The sequence below is a fragment of the Lissotriton helveticus genome, chromosome 11 (genome assembly GCF_964261635.1).
Source record: "Lissotriton helveticus chromosome 11, aLisHel1.1, whole genome shotgun sequence".
Taxonomy (NCBI): Eukaryota; Metazoa; Chordata; class Amphibia; order Caudata; family Salamandridae; genus Lissotriton; species Lissotriton helveticus.
The window spans coordinates 1,205,658,046-1,205,675,563 of record NC_136072.1 but is presented as its reverse complement, the minus strand read 5'-3'; the positions used below and the strand labels follow the sequence as shown (position 1 = coordinate 1,205,675,563).

At 42.8% G+C, this 17,518-nt stretch overlaps 1 protein-coding gene across 1 annotated transcript in view; it reads left to right on the top strand.

The window, feature by feature from the left end:
• The window catches only part of LOC144792834 (CD5 antigen-like), a 380,767-nt gene that overhangs the window by 134,469 nt on the left and 228,780 nt on the right, over positions 1 to 17,518 (top strand). The gene's annotated exons all lie outside the window — the stretch shown is intronic.

Here is a 17,518-nt window from a genome sequence, read left to right as displayed (position 1 = left end):
CCTGATTGATTTTGTGTGACCCGATGTGATAGACAAAATTCCCTATTTTCATTTGCCCTGATGACATAATGTAGGATTTTTCCAGATTTGTTGTTAGATCCAGCTTGGCCATAAACTCGACAAAACCCTCAATCAGCTTTTGTAGTCCTATGGGGGTTCTAGCTAGCAATACCGCGTCATCGGCGTAAAGTAATACCGGCACTGCACGATGAGCGATTTGGGGTGAGTCCACCTTTAGTTTCAGGAGATCTTTTTCCAGGGAGTTAATATATATAGAGAAAAGGAAGGGTGCAAGGATGCAACCCTGCCTTACTCCACTGGTGCAAGCGAAGGGGTCGGTCTTGTTTCCCTCTTGGTTGTATCTCACGCTTGCAGATGTGTTCCAGTGTAAAGTTTGCAGGATATCCACAAGGGATTGTTCCACAGCCAGTTCTATCAACAGAGACCAAAGCTTTCTTCTGTTTACGCGGTCGAAGGCCGCAGAGAGATCCATAAACCCCATGTAGACGGATCCCTTACCAGCGATGGTATATTTTGCTGTCAGAAGGTATAGATTCAGGCATTGGTCAGTAGTGGATCTTCCCTCCCTGAAACCATATTGGATGTCCGAAAAGACCTGATGCTCCTCCACCCAATCTTGTAGGCGATGTAAAATAACACGCCCCAGTACTTTTGCAGTCACGTCAATAAGTGAAATAGGGCGGTAGCATTGGGGGTCGTTACGATTTCCTTTTTTGTAGATCGGAACTATGGTTGCCATCGACCAAGAACGAGGTAATCCTGCCACCATTGCCTCGTTCAAAACCCTGGTGAGCAGCGGCGCCCATAGCTCGGGTCTACTTAGGAATAGGTCTGGTGGAATTCCATCCGGGCCGGGTGCTTTGTTTTTGCTTAGCCCTGCTATTCCTGTTTCAACTTCTTCCAGGGAAAAAACCAGTGTAACCGGCTGTATCCTCCTTAGGTCATCCCCCTGAGTAGAGTGTTTTGTGTGATTATAAAGACTCTGAAAGTGGGTCTGCCACTGTTCTGGCAAAATGATGTTCGTTATTTTTGGTGCTCCTGGGTCCTGGAAACATGGGGAGTTAATGACTTTCCAGAAGCTTGAGGTGTCTTTCCTCTCTGTGGCGTCCCTTAGATCCTCCCAGGCTTGAATTTGCAAACTTTGTTTACGCTTTTTAAGAGCTTTTTTGTATTCCAGTCTATTCTGAGCTACTGTGAGGTTATTCCTTGGTTTTTCATGAAGGCTAAGTTTCAATTTTTTGTGCGCCTTAGTGCAGACAGAGTCAAACCAACGTGGCATTGAGGGCACTTTACTAGTTCTCGAGGTCTTTAGGAGATTATTAACATGTGACGCAATTTCTTCAAAAGCCCTGACCACCGGGGCTCCTACCACCCTTGGATCAAGGCATATGTTTATTGCATTTAAGCCCTCTGTTATCAGTTTTTTGTAGAATCTGTCCCCATCAATCCTGGCCCATTTGATTCTCCTTCCTTGATCCACTGCCTTTTCTGTTATGTCAGTTCTCTTTAGGCCTAATTTAAAATCAAACCCTTTCGTTACAAGTATCACCGGATTGTGATCACTGTAGATGCTTGCATCTATTATGATTTTACTGATGTTTCTTTTTAGTATGGGTGAGACAAGAATATAGTCAATGTAAGAGTGGCAACCTCTACCTCTAAAAGTTGGGTTTAGTTCTCCTTTTTCGCTCAACTCTGCGAGATCTAGGGTTTGGGTGAGATTGTACCTTTTCACTAGTCTCTCAAGGTCCCATCCTTCTTTGGCATGGGTAAAATGTGGCCCTTTCACTATGGTACATCTTGACCAGTCTTTATTAAAGGGTTGTAATTTTTCACAAAGGGTACAGTTAAAATCCCCCAACAGTATAAGACTTGGGGGGTTTGGTGTCTTATTTGAGAAATTCAGATTTTCTAAACAGGAGTCCAGTTCGTTTACAGCTTTTCCCTTTTCCGTTGCACCAACAGCGTTGTACCAGTTGACCAAGAAAAGGTGTAGTGTTTTGGAGTGAAACCTTACTACTTGTAGATTATGTGAGCCCTGGTTGAGATTTGTCCAAGTGCCCTGAATATGTAAGTTAACATATATCACTAGTCCCCCACTAGCTCTCCCTGAGGCTACCTTTGTAGCTGGGACAAAAAAACTTTTGTAGCCCTCTAAACTATAGTCATTTGAATCAATAACCCATGTTTCCTGTAGGCAAATTATTTGAAATTTATTTATGTAACTGATCCATTCTCGGGACTCGAATTTGGCTGCTAATCCTGCTATATTCCAGGATACGATTTGTAAGTTTTCATAAGTGTTCTCCTTAGGACGTCCTGTTTGGTCTCCTAATGAGTGCACTGCCTGCTCGCCAATTTTAGTTAATGTAGTAAATCTGGGTTGTGGACTACAGTGAATAACTGATCTGTTTTGTTCAATGGTGATCATATATTCTGGGGCTTTTATCAAATCACCTCTACCTCTACTTGTTTTGGGAGATCTATTGCCACCTCTCTCACACTGGGCAGGTAATGACCTGTTCACATCTCCCCTTCTCATTACTATTTCCAACAGTTCTACCTCTCTTGGCCTTATATGTTTCAGAATTTGCTTTCCCCTTCCATGTCAATCCACCTGTTCAAGAACGCTAAACCTGTTCCAGTGTGCGTACTGCGTTTCAAAGGGATCGTAATTTGTGGCCGCATAAAGAGGCCTTTGCCACTGGTTCGGTCTGTATTGGGTATCCATTTGGGGGTTTCTAAACATCGGGGGTCTGTTGGTCTGTATAGGTCTATGAAGTGCGTGAGGGTAGGAGTAGGATAAATGTACAGGATGGATTTGTGAATGAGTATCACTGGGAGATGCATTGCAAATGAAGTTAACCGCTGCAATGTCTCTGAAATTCACCGTAATTATATCCCCTGCTATTGTCTTGGTACCTTTGCCGATCCATTCCCCCCTTCTTACAGAGAGAATCTGTCCATGAATGTTGGGGGGTAGTGGTCTATATATTTGCAGCCACTGGGCACATTTATTTTTTAACTCTATTGGTGTTTCCCTTTTGCCTTCTCTTAGGGGTGGGACTCCTGTTAGTACCACTACAAAGGGTAAAGCTTCAGGTGGGAGATTAATTGTTCTAAAGCGGGATGCTGTTTTATTTTCTGTAATGTTTGCTGGAGGGATAAAATTTACCTTTGGGTTCACTTTCGGAGTTTGGGTGTTATTTCCAGATGATGTTTGAACAGATCCGGAGGATGGTTTATGTATTTGGGAATTTGTTTGTTTATTAGTCTTGTCTAAGTTCGGTGTGATACTGCCTGTCTGAGTGTCTTTTATACTTATTTGTGGGTCTCTAGGAAGATTATTTGTTACCACGTCCTGTATTGGATTTACCTTATCTTTAGTTGGTATGTTGGATGGGGCCCCATCCAGTTTTGTTGTTATTGAGGCACCCTCTTGTGCTGTTTGGCATTTTAGTGCAGCACCTTTATTATTTACGAGAGATGTTAGCCTGTCAATTTTAGATATGAGGGGTTTTATCAGCACGGTGATGGAATGTTCTAAGTCCGTTTTAAGGTCGGCCACCATGTTGGTAATCCAGCAAGGTATTCCTGTAGTGGGTGTGTTTATGGGCGTCACCAAATTATGGTTTCTTGTTTTGGTTTGGCCTTTTTTCTCTCCACATCTAGACCAGTTATTTTCCGTGGTGTTTAATTTCCTCTTATTCTTTTTTGTTTGAGAGACAAGTCGCTCCCTATTCGTCTCGGTGGAAACCTGAGCACACGGGAGATCGACAAGGGAGGAGGGGGAAGTGGCCAAGCTAATATCAGGATCATCTGCGAGGTCTAAAGAGACTGCAGAGACGTTATTTAATGTTTCCTGTGTATCTTGGACGATGATCACGGGTGGTAAAGACAACCTCCTCTCCGTGTTAGCAATGGCATTAGAAACTGCCCCTATAGTTTGCTTGAGCATCTTATCGATGGTGGTTAGAGTTGGTAATGTTTGTTGGGAATCCGGTTTTGATCTGGTGCTTGATCTTAATAAAGGCATTTTTGGCTTTCTGACAGGTTTCCTCATAATATGCTGCGAGGGGGTACAATAGAAATGGGTGGATTTCGCCGAATATTATATTGCACAGTTTATTTACCTTGATCGCAGACTGCTGTGATGGGAATTGGGGGGATGGCCCAGCCCAGCCTCCTCTGGCCGCTGAGGGCCGTAGAGGGCCCGCCCTTTGCCCGGGCTTAGCTCCGGGCGTCCCGCGAGACTGAGGGCTTGCTGAATTTGAAGCCCCTCCTGGCGCCTTGATCTTGCGTCAGGGAACGCGCCGCCGCCGCAAAGGCTGCCGGGGTTTGTAGTCCCGGAGCGGCGGTGGCGTGCCTGGTGATGGCGGTCACTTGCAGGTGAGAGGATGTGGCGTGGCGTAGCGTTTGTCCGCAGGTCTCCTCCTGCCGGTTGTCCTTAGAGTGTCTCCGCAAGGTAAGGAAAATGCTTGGCTCCCCCCGCTCCACCGAGGGCTTGCTGAATTTGAAGCCCCTCCTGGCGCCTTGATCTTGCGTCAGGGAACGCGCCGCCGCCGCAAAGGCTGCCGGGGTTTGTAGTCCCGGGGCGGCGGTGGCGTGCCTGGTGATGGCGGTCACTTGCAGGTGAGAGGATGTGGCGTGGCGTAGCGTTTGTCCGCAGGTCTCCTCCTGCCGGTTGTCCTTGGAGTGTCTCCGCAAGGTAAGGAAAATGTTTGGCTCTCCCCGCTCCACCGAGGGCTTGCTGAATTTGAAGCCCCTCCTGGCGCCTTGATCTTGCGTCAGGGAACGCGCCGCCGCCGCAAAGGCTGCCGGGGTTTGTAGTCCCGGGGCGGTGGTGGCGTGCCTGGTGATGGCGGTCACTTGCAGGTGAGAGGATGTGGCGTGGCGTAGCGTTTGTCCGCAGGTCTCCTCCTGCCGGTTGTCCTTAGGGTGTCTCCGCAAGGTAAGGAAAAATGTTTGGCTCCCCCCGCTCCACCGAGGGTTTGCTGAATTTGAAGCCCCTCCTGGCGCCTTGATCTTGCGTCAGGGAACGCGCCGCCGCCGCAAAGGCTGCCGGGGTTTGTAGTCCCGGAGCGGCGGTGGCGTGCCTGGTGATGGCGGTCACTTGCAGGTGAGAGGATGTGGCGTGGCGTAGCGTTTGTCTGCAGGTCTCCTCCTGCCGGTTGTCCTAAGAGTGTCTCCGCAAGGTAAGGAAAAATGTTTGGCTCCCCCCCGCTCCACCGAGGGCTTGCTGAATTTGAAGCCCCTCCTGGCGCCTTGATCTTGCGTCAGGGAACGCGCCGCCGCCGCAAAGGCTGCCGGGGTTTGTAGTCCCGAAGCGGCGGTGGCGTGCCTGGTGATGGCGGTCACTTGCAGGTGAGAGGATGTGGCGTGGCGTAGCGTTTGTCCGCAGGTCTCCTCCTGCCGGTTGTCCTTAGAGTGTCTCCGCAAGGTAAGGAAAATGTTTGGCTCCCCCCGCTCCACCGAGGGCTTGCTGAATTTGAAGCCCCTCCTGGCGCCTTGATCTTGCGTCAGGGAACGCGCCGCCGCCGCAAAGGCTGCCGGGGTTTGTAGTCCCGGAGCGTTGGTGGCGTGCCTGGTGATGGCGGTCACTTGCAGGTGAGAGGATGTGGCGTGGCGTAGCATTTGTCCGCAGGTCTCCTCCTGCCGGTTGCCCTTAGAGTGTCTCCGCAAGGTAAGGAAAATGTTTGGCTTCTTCCACCAAGTAATAATCAAACCGATGATGAGGTGGATGTGTTTCTAGAAGCTATCAAACAAATGGACAAACGTTATATAAAAAAAATAAATGAAGTTGTGTTATGTCACAAATTTCTCAGTAGGGGTCAACTCGTCAACGAGTCTATTGATTCATTCATGAACGATTTAAGAATTCTAGCATCAAAATGTAACCATTCTACATTTCACGATCAAATGCTTCGAGATCAAATGGTGCATAAAGTGGCTGATGTCAAACTTCAAGCTAAGTTATTAGATGCGGAGGATTTAACTCTCGACAAAGCTTTGGATATAGCACGTACATTTGAAGACATGAAGTTGGGTTTGAAAGAATTAGCTGAACAAAAAGTGTCTGAAGTTAATGCAATAAAAAAAAAGCAAGGCTGATGAATCTAATGCTAGTAAAGCAAAGTACAAAAGTCAGTTCTCTCAATCAAAAGATTATATATGTTTCAAATGTGGAATTCCAGGTCATCTATCTAAGGACAAAAAGTGTCCTGCTATAGGGCAAGTATGTAGATACTGTAAATTGAAAGGACATTACACCAGAATGTGCAGAAACAAGAACAGATTTAGGAACACGAATTCTGATCGAAGAAGTGGAAACGATGAAAGCATAATCGAAGTTAATTGTGATGAGGATGAATATCTTTTGACTGTGTATGAAATTAATACTGATCCTAAAGATGCACCCTACTGTACCGTGAACATTGGTGGCATTGATGTAAAGATAATGGCTGACTCTGGAGCTAGGCATACCCTCATTGGGGAAGAGTGGTTAAAAGAGTTTTCTAACATTTCTTTATCACCTCCCGATATTAGATTAGTTGGTTATGGAAAAAAACCTATTGATGTTTTAGGATTTTTTGTTACTACTTTGAATTTTAACGGCAAAACAATTACTTCTAAAGTCTATGTGGTGAAGGATGGTTCATGTCTTTTAGGTTGGCCTCAACAAAGAGAGTTGATGATTAAGTTGGATCCTAATCATCCAGACCAAGTGTTAGGGTATTCTGATCTAATTTTACATATAGAGAGTGATCCAGCTGCAGAATGAGAAAAAAGATTTCCTAGTGTATTTTCGTCATCTAAACTGGGTCTACTAAAATATTTTGTACATAAAATCATTCTCAAGCAAAATGTAATTCCCAAAGTTCATAAAGTTCATAAAGTGAGGAATGTCCCTTTACATCTTAGAGAAGCTGTTAAGTCTGAACTTCAAAGACTATGTGACTTAGATATCATAGAGGAGATAGATTCTTCAGAATGGCTAGCTCCAGTGGTAGTCGCTCACAAGCCCAATGGCAAAGTTAGGTTATGTGTCGATCTAAGGGATCTGAACAACTGTGTGTGGGTTGATAGGCCTCCATTACCCAACATTTACTAAATTAAAAGGGGCATCCATTTTTTCAACCCTTGACTTATCTAATGCCTACCATCAGATTGCGTTGCATCAAGAAAGTAAACATCTCACTTCTTTTATTACGTCTGAAGGTGCTTTTAGATATAAAAGAATGCCCTTCGGCTTAATATCTGCATCATCTGTTTTTCAAAGAGTCGTGCACAATTTATTCAAAGATATTAGAAATGTGGTATATTTTCAAGATGATATCTTAATTTTTGCTGCTAATACATCTGAGCACACAGATAGTTTACACAAGGTTCTTTGTATTTTACAAGACAATGGTTTAACACTTACCAAGGAGAAATGTAAATTTGGGGTTTCATCAGTTGATTATTTGGGTCATTCGATTGACAAAAATGGCATTTATCCGAAGCAAAATTAGATTAGGGACATTGAATCTGCTCCTGATCCTGAGAACAAGGATAAGCTTAGATCCTTTTTAGAACTTGCAGAATATTATGCAAAATTTGTTCCTTTGTTTTCTGACAAGACAATACATATGAGAAATCTCATGAAAAAAAACTCATCATTTTTGTGGGATGATAACTGTATAAAAGAATTTGGTGAACTGAAAAAGTGTATTTCTGCTGCTCCTGCATTAGCTACGTTTAACACTGCTTATAGTTCAATAATTGTATCAGATGCTAGTAATGTAGGCATTGGGGCGGTGTTGATGCAAGATCAAAAAGGTAATTTGGTTAACATTGGTTTTGCATCCAGACCATTAAGGGGAGCAGAATTTAAATACTCCACATTGGAAAAGGAAACACTTGCATGCTGGTGGGGAATTGAATATTTCCGAAAATATGTTTATGGTACTATTTTCAAAGTAAGATCTGACCATCGCCCGCTGGTTGATCTATTCACGACAAAGGGGTGTGGTAAAGCTACATCTAGGATTGCAAGATGGCAATATAAATTGCAAGATTTTCATTTTAAAATTGAATATCTTCCGGGGATAAAAAATATTCTGGCAGATTGTTTATCAAGATTACCAGTCCCTGATGACAATGTGATTGAAGAAGATAACGATTTGGATAATGTGATTTCAATATGTGAGGTGTCTAAAGGTTGTATTCAGGAAAAAGAATGGAGATTGTCTTGTGATAATGATTCAATCTTGAAGAAAGTGACTGAATATGTAAAATCATCTTGGCCTAGGAAGGCTGAGTTGACAGAAGATATTCTTCCTTTCTTTCGGGTTGCACATGAATTATCTCTGAAAAATGAACTTTTGGTTAGGGGGTTACAATTAATAGTACCATGTAATTTGCAACAGGACATTTTAGATATGGCTCATGAAGGGCATCCAGGAATGACAAGTATGAAAAGGAAAATCAGGAGTGAATTTTGGTGGCCAGCCATGGATAAAGCTATAGAACGTAAAGTTATAGATTGCATGGAGTGTTGCCTAAGTGATAAATCCCAGAAAACTATTACTCATGAGCATCTACCAGTGTCAAGGCCTTATCGTGCATGGCAATCCATTTCATTGGATATTGCAGGTCCTTTGTGTTTAAACAAGAACTCAGTCTATGCCATCATTCTTGTTGATCAGATGTCTCAGTGGCCTGAGGTAAAAATTGTATCTAACGTGACTTCTAAGGTAGTTATACAATTTTTAAACGACATTTTTGAGAAAGAAGGTTTCCCTGAATCCATCACTAGTGATAATGGGGTACAATTTGTTTCTTTGGAAATGAAAGAATTTTTACAGCGTCATGGGATTATTCACAAACGTGCATCGGTTTACTACCCACAAAGTAATGGTGTTGTTGAAAGGTGGATTAGGGTATTTAAAGAAGGTTTACAATTGGCAATGTCTCATGGGAGGGATTGTAAACAAACTTTGAGTGAAATATTGTGGTGCTACAGAAATACTCCTAGAAGTATGAATGATCTAACTCCTTTTGAAAAAATGAGAGGTAGGAAATGTATATCCAACATGTATCAATCTTGGATCAAAGACCTTTTTCTTGAAGAAAAGGATAAGAGGGGTAGAGTTGTTCAGAGTGAAAATGTGAAAAACTCTCTTATCAATGTCAATGACTGGGTTAGAGTAAAAAAAGGTAGGTTTGTTAAATCCGGTGAATCTAAATTTTCAAATCCTTTGAAAGTTCTTCGAGTTGGGCGTCAGGTTGTGGAATTATCTGATGGTAATGTGTGGAATATGTCCAAAATTGTCAAAATTCCACAATGGTTATGGCCTGATGTTAAATCTGATGATTCTGTTTCTCACAAGTTTTCCAGATCTGTCAATAACAGTAGGAATTGGAGAAAGTTCACCAATACATGTGTTGGTTCTTCATCCGATCAACTTGTGCAAAGATATCGCCAACGTCCTGCATGGTACAAGGATTATTATGTGGATTATTGATCACCGTCTGTTTATTATTGATGTTGTGTAATTTCTTTTCCTGCACATTTCATGTTTGTTTTTTTAGGTTATACTGTTCTCTTATTTTGTTAACATTGTTAAATTGCTACGAAGGGTGATGTGTGGTATCTTGGTGATGTCGCAGCTGGAATCTGGAACACGAGATGTCCCAGATTCCAGTGGTGACAGTTTAGACCCAGGCTTTTTACATATGAGCAACTTGATAATCTCTCTCAAATAAAACAATATATTCATCAATATATTCTGGAAGACCTTACTTTATTTCACAGGACATTGAGGAGGTGGAGGAATAAGATCCTGCAGATGAAGAGCCTCAACAAAAAGGCCAGTATTGCATGGGAGTTCTTCAGCATAAAGTCTGGGGAGTACTCCAAGGACTTGAAAAGAGCAAGGAATGTAGGAGAGTAGGATCTGCTAAAGGTGGTTACCCCCTCTTTTTGCTGGTGTTTCACTGTTTTTCGACTTTAATCTGGCTGGGGCCCTGCTATCCAGGAGCCCAGCCTAGCTGCTTCCTCTCTAAAATGATTGCATGTACTTTAGGTACACTCCAGTTGGTTACTGGGGTACCCTTGCGAGTCCCTAGTATATGGGACCTTAGGTACCAAGGGCCTAGGTACCCCAGAGGCCTACCAGGGCTGCAGCATGTATTGTGCCACCCCTGGGAAGCCTTCCAAAATGGCAACACAGGTCTGCTACTGCAGCTTGGTTAAGGTGATGCATGCACCCCTTACTAAGATATAGGTTACCTATATCTACCTTTAAATCACTGACACATATTTATTTATTTATTTGTTTATTTAAACTTATAACGCGTACAGCCACCCAAAGTGGGTTTCCCGGCGCTAGGGATAGACTCGAGAAAGAAAAGCAGGTAATAAAGATGGAACTGATACATCAGACAGAATACTCAAAAAGCAAAGTTTTGAGTCCCTTCCGGAAACAAAGCATGTTTGTCTCCAACTTTAAAGTCACCGGTAAAGCATTCCAGAGCTTAGGGCCCAGGTGGGAAAAAGACCGACCACCCATTTTTACAAGCTTAAACCTTGGAATGATGAAATCACCATTCTCGGATGATCTCAGCATACGGTGAGGTTTATAGGGTTGCACCAAATTCTGCAAATATTTAGGCGCCGAGCCTTGTCTGATCTTAAACAGATAACACAAGGCTTTAAATTTATTGCGACTCGGATCTCTGAGCCAGTGGAGATCGCGCAAGGCGTAGGCAGCAGAAGTTCTTCTTGGGACATTACGAAGGACACGGGCAGACGCATTTTGCACCACTTGGAGAATTTTGGTTGTTGCTACGTCAGCTCCGAGATAAAGAACATTACCGTAATCCAGGCGGGAAACGACCAATGCCTGGACAACAGTTCTCTGGGAAGATATGGGCAGCATCCATAAATTTTTCTGGAGCCATATTAGAGTAGCAAAACAGATGGCAGCCACCTTTGTAGCCTGCTGTCTCATTGATAGTTTTTCATCCACAAGGAATCCAAGATTACGAACTACCGCCGCTGGTTGTGGGAGCGGCCCCATATCACTAGGCCAATGCTGGGGCCCCCAGAGATCTTTATTCTTGCCCAATATCACCACTTCCGTCTTCTCCCCGTTTAGCTTAAGACAATTCCTCTGCATCCACTCGGCTACAAGCGATAAACCGAGCTTCAAAGCAGAGGGGCTGTTCCCGTCTTTGCCTGATAGGGAGAAGACGATTTGGGTGTCATCGGCATAGGAAAATAGAGTCAAACCCGCATCCTCCACGATAGTAGACAGGGGGTTCATATAGATGTTAAACAGTAGAGGGCTGAGTATAGACCCCTGGGGGACGCCGTGCGCTGATGGACAGATGGCAGATGCTGCTGTCGCTGAAAGACCTGGAAAGTACGTCCACTAAGAAAGGAGGCAATCCAGGCTAGTGCCGAGCCTGCCACTCCTAGGGACCGGAGAAAATTCAAAAGAATGGAGTGGGACACAGTATTGAACGCAACGCTCAAATCCAACAGGATGAGTGCAGATGTTTCCCCACGATCGATACCATGTCGCAGACTCTCCGTAACTCCAAGGAGAGCAGTCTCGTCGAGTGATGAGCTCGAAAGCCGGACTGGGATGGGTGCAGAAGTCCCGAGCTCTCCACAAGATGATTTAACTGAGTGTTAATGTGTCTTTCCAGAATCTTCGATAGAATGGGCAGCAAGGAGATAGGTCTAAAATTAGACAAGTTGGAAGCATCCGCACCTGCCTTCTTCAAAAGGGGCACCACCATCGCATGTTTCCAGTCCTGGGGTACATAAGATTCAATTAAAGACGCATTTAGCAGTCTCATGAGTACCTGATGGGAATTAGAATCCAATAGCTTCAGAATTTTAACAGGTAACGGGTCACGGGGAGAGCCCGATCTTACCCTGTTGAAGCAGGAGAGGAAAGAGACATCATCTAGCAATTGCCATTCTGTGAGCTTCACTGTGGCGAGTGAGCATTCAACTGGCAATGTAGATTCTGTCTGGAATTCCTCCACCACAGAAGGAGAACCTAGCGAGGCATAGATGCGCTCAACCTTAGCAATGAAAAACTCAGCCAAAGCTTTACATTGAACCTCATCCTGTAGTGTAGCTCCTATCTTCCCAATAGGCTCTGCGCATTGGAATAATACCTACAGCAGTAAAGGCCTAGGCCAGACGTTAACTAGGTCTACTACTGTCGATACTAGACTTAAGTTTTGGGTTTGCCAGCGTAGCTCAGAGTTCGCTAGAAACTTTCTCGAATGTTCAGGAAAGAATTAACTCCCCTGATTAGACAAGAAGGGATTTAGTTTCTGACAACCATAGAACATGACAACTTTGCTCTCCCCTAATCAAGAGTCAATCTCGAGAGTCGTGTGAGCACAAGGCAATTATTTTACTCAGTCAGTGCGTGCATTCTTAGTCTCATCAGATTGTAGAGAAAAGGAAGAGACGGGCGTGTTCAATAAAAAGGTGTTATTTATTGATCAGTCTCTTTTCTCGTACAAGAGAAATGGATTGATATTATTGCAATACTTATAGTTAAGTAAAGTGCATACATTAAAAGCAATAGTATAAAATAATACTGTAAAAACATTGATATGGTTTCTGAGCCATATGATGTTTAAAATGATTAAAATATATTTACATACACATATACATTTGACTAAACGTACTCAACTGGTGTTTCTAAATACGCCTACCCCGTGTACCTGACCTAAGTCTAATGCGTGGGCGGGAATAGAAAGTTACAGTTTAAGTTAAGTTTGTTTTTGCCAAGTGAATAACTAAAGAATTCTCTGTGAGGGGTTATTCAGTTCTGTACCTGGAAGTTAGGATGAATGAGGAATGGTATCTCTTTCTCTGCTCTCGATATTCCAGGCTGCCTGCGAGGGCTGCCCGAAAGCGCCGGTGCTGGGTCTCTCGGCAAGAGATAGCAGCGCGTCTCTCAGCGCGTCAGGAAGGCGGGGCTGCTGCCAGCGGGGTCTGCTCTGCTTCTGGGCTTCGGCAAGTATGGCTGCTCCGTCTCGTCACCACGCGTGTGTTTGCATAGGGCAAGATCGGCAATATTTATACCTTAAAGGTGCCGAGATTGACGTAAGGATGGACATAGATACGTCAATAAAGATGTCATACGACTTGCTCGTTAGCACATTCTTTTACTGAAGTTCTCTGTGAAATCAAAACAATGGCCGCACGGATTTTCCAGGTTGTCATAGGTTTGATTTGTTATGAGAACGTCGTATGCCTTATCAGGGGCTGGAGGAATGTCGCTTGTCTAATTAGATCTCAAGCGTTATGACCTAATCAGATAACACGTTCCTGTGCCGTAGTGTGACTGCGTCAGATAACGGTATCTGCATCATGGGGGCTTTTCTTGCCTCATGGGCTGACTGTTAGTTAACTTGATAGTTAGTTTAACCAGAATAGGGTCAGGAATAGGGGGATCGATTCAGAACCTATAGGAATACATGACACCCACTCCACGCTAACTATGGTCATATTTACTAATCTATGCATAGTATAACATAGTACAACATACTATAGAGTATAGTGTATACCTTACCACCCCAAAATACATAAATGCATTTTGAAATTTTCAAATATACTGAAAAATTGCAGTCATATATATTGTATGCACTTAAGCTATGAATTAAACGCTAAAGTAAACACGCATTTGTATGCATTATTGCTTATTTGGTATATGAGAAATACACATGAAATGGCTCTTAATATGGCTATACAGAAAGAAAGTTCGAGACCATTTCATCACATAATAAAATATTTGTGAACATACCAGCGGGCAACTAAAGTTTATAAAGTATCTAAAAATAGAAATCTTAGTTCTCTAGGAATAGTTTCTTACTTTAAGCAGAAGATAAGTGTCCCGAAAATTTTGTAAAAAATAATTTGGGGCTGCTAAAAAATTGTTGTCCGTGAACTGGTGGGAAAAATTGTTCATGTGACTTTATTTTTAAAGTTGAAGGCCGAATTCAGGGAACGCCGTGTGCGAGCTTGCTCAAAAGTCTCTATTTCTGTTCTGGAGAGAACATCATATCATTAAGGCTTTCGAAAAAACTGTCAACAGCTTCATGGGAAAGTTCCACTAAGTCGGAAATAGGTGTAACCATGCATTCGTGCGCATGATTGTCTCCATTGACATTCTGATTTGCATTGCTGACAGAAGGTCGTACCTGATCGATGCTGCTTTCATCTTGAACTTCACTACTCTTCAATCGTAGTGGTGAAGATTCCACGAATGCCGTCATCAGGATTGGCAGCCTTTGAGGGCAGCACAAAGCGTGAACCTTGGTAGGAACCAACAATGTATCTGCATCCACTGGCGCATCCGATTGTAGCGTCAGACAGGTGTCTAACACGCATTCTTCTCCGCATAGCAGACACCTTAGTACAGGTAAAACACACCTTTGCCACATTGGTCGAAATGATAGAAACCAAGTCATGTTCAGGTCTCTAAGCCGGGAGAGTCCCAGGATTTTTGATATCCGGTCCCGGTATCCAATGGCTAGGATTGTATCTTCCATTGTCGCGAGAGTTTGGTCTGTGACATGGGTTGCCATAACGAAAAATAAGGACTAAGAATAGGATTCCTGCAATTAGTCCCAGGATCAGGGGAAGTCCGCCAAAAATCGAATGGACGAAATCTGGAAAAATACCCAGTATGGCTTTGAATGGTGTTAATGCCATCGAAAATACTGTCTTAAATACCTTTGAGACCCCTGTGGTATCAGAAATATTTAAGATTTCGCTCAGGATTTCCGCGAAATGTACGGGGGAATTAGTTGATAATAATGTATGTATCTCTGCAGTCGTCCTTGCGACTTGTAGATCATACGTTTCTTTTGATGACGAGAGCCTTGTAGGCGTCTGAAGAAGCACTGTTTTCATTCTGCTTAAAGTATCTATTCGAATAGAAGTAATTTTCAAATTGGGCCATGCCCTTGCCTCCCTGTCTGGAAAGGAGCTGGGGAACAAAGAACGTCCACAGCACTTGACCTTCGCAGTCGTAGTGACTAGATAAGGAGTCCCGGGCATAAGACTACAACATCTGCGGTCTACAATAAGAATGTAACTCCCATTATAGAGTCTTTGAAGGAATGGTTCTATTTCAGTTGCAGGTGCGCCTTGCTGGTGACATGAAAGGTTGTATGAATTCCCTTCACAGGCTCCATGCAAACTAATTCCGTTACACAGAAGCGTGCCGCTTAGTGACATAGCACAATTGTTGCCACTAAGAAACACTTTCTGTCCTTTATTACTGACACATGCATGTGAATAGGGCAGGTTCCAAGTTGTTTTAAGGTACCCCTTTCCCAATTTCTCGTACATGCCAGCCTGTATATATTTTTGGCAGTATTGAAACCTGAAGGTTGAGATTGGAATATTTATGATTCCGTGTATTATCCATTCAGTGACAGGTCGTTCTGACATTGTCATTGGTAATCTTTCTAGTTTTTCAATGCTCAAGATTGTATAATCAGCACCCTTTTGCGCCATACCGATTTGTCTATCAGTAAGGTTAAAGATTTGGAATAGTGACGTTGTGTTGATTAAACGCCAAGGCACATAGCCTGAACGCAGATTTTGTAACGTCCAGCCAAGCTGTACAATAGAACGCAATTGTGACTGACCATGTTGTAATAACAGTAAGTCTTGCGATAATATATCGATTGCTGAAGACACAATGCTGTCCAATGAAAAAATTCTGGAGGACAGAGTCATTAACCCATTGTCCACTACAGAAAGTGATTTTTCCAAATTAATACGGTCAATTTCCCGTATTCTCTCTGCTGTTTCAATTTGATTAACCTTCCAGGCCTCATTGTATGCTGCATATACAGAGGCTGCTATGAAACGCTTTTGACGCTGTTTGCGTGGTCCCATTATGAAATCACGCAAGTCAGCACCATCAGTAAGTAAATTTAGGTGTTGCTTAATTTCAGGCAGTGTGGAAGTTTGTAGCCACTGAAGGCATAATTTGCCCACACTGTAGGTTGTTATTATCCCTGGGTGATGTCTTTGGGGATATCTAGGGTCTGGCCTGGTCATTTTGAACCCCTGTGTTTTATTCAGGAATCTGTCTTGACAGTTATTTGTATCTGTGGGCCAGATCAACCATTGTTTCCAATCAGGATGTGTTCTGTTTTGGTTTAATATATGGTTTACGTCTATCTCTTCATCTGTATCAGAGCTATTGCTAAACATTGTTGGCTTTGGAATAGACGGTTTATTTAAATCTTTGATTTTGGCTAGGCCAAGACAGGTGGTTTGTTGAACAGTGTCATTTAAAAATATCATTTGTTCTGGGATCATGCAGGCTCTAAACAAAGCTTCTAAGCCCTGTACTTGCCATTCTTTTGTACCCCAAACACTTTTCAAATCAACATTTTTGTCCCAATAATCAAATCCAAAAGTATTCATTTGTTCAAAAAATGAGTCTGAATATATTAATTTTGTGTTGGTTATCATGGTTTTCATCCCTGTCTTGTTTGACAATTTAAAATAAAATGTTTCAGCATTACTTATGTTAAAACCTGAAAAATATGAATATTTGTCATAAACGGTTCTTGAGCTCCCTTTTGGAGGTGTAGCACAATGTTCCCATTGATTATAATTTAAAACATTTCTAGGTTGTGCAGATTTATGTAAAAAATGGTTACCATAGTGGTTATAGCAATACATACTATCATAATTTGTAGAACCTTGCAAATAATCATGTTTTGTAAATTTAGCAGACATTACTAAGTCAGACATCATGTTATTAATGCTTTCGAAGTCCCAATCATCAGCAAATGAGTTTGGTTTTGCAAAGTCCCTCAAGGAGATCTTGATTTGGTGTGGATATTTCAGGATCTCGACCGGACCATAAATTTCATAGTCAGTGTTGTCCCAGGCTACCCCACCAGGTATAGGATTGGCTGTGAAGTTGGCTGAAGAAAGTTCTCTTTTCTCGACGTGTGAAGATGTGTGTGGTTTGAGGACCAAGTTGATGTTCTGACTTGCTGTGTCCATTTTAGCATATTTTCCCTCAATGAAGCGTCCCAAAGTTAATACCATGATGAGCCAAAGTATGAGGATAAATGCACCAAAACCCACCCAAAATTCAATCCATGGAGAAATCAGATATGTTTCTTTCAGTTGGTTCAAATGTTCCTTAGCTTTGTCTTTAAAGGATTTTGATGATGGCTGTGTCTTTGATTCACTGAGGCTTTCAGAGGAATCATCGAAGTTGATGAAGTAGCCGGATGCAGTTCTGTCAATTGTTCCAATTGCTTCAGGATTTTTGTTTCTTGCATCTTCACTTGGTACTTCATTATAGATTGGTGTGTCTCTGCTAAATGTTTTTATTTGGGTTTTCAGAGGTCTGAGTTCTATTGCATCGTTGCATAGTCCTTGTTGTTCTTCTGTAGGCGTTTCGAATGTGATGAGCCTCTTTGTTAGGACCTCTGT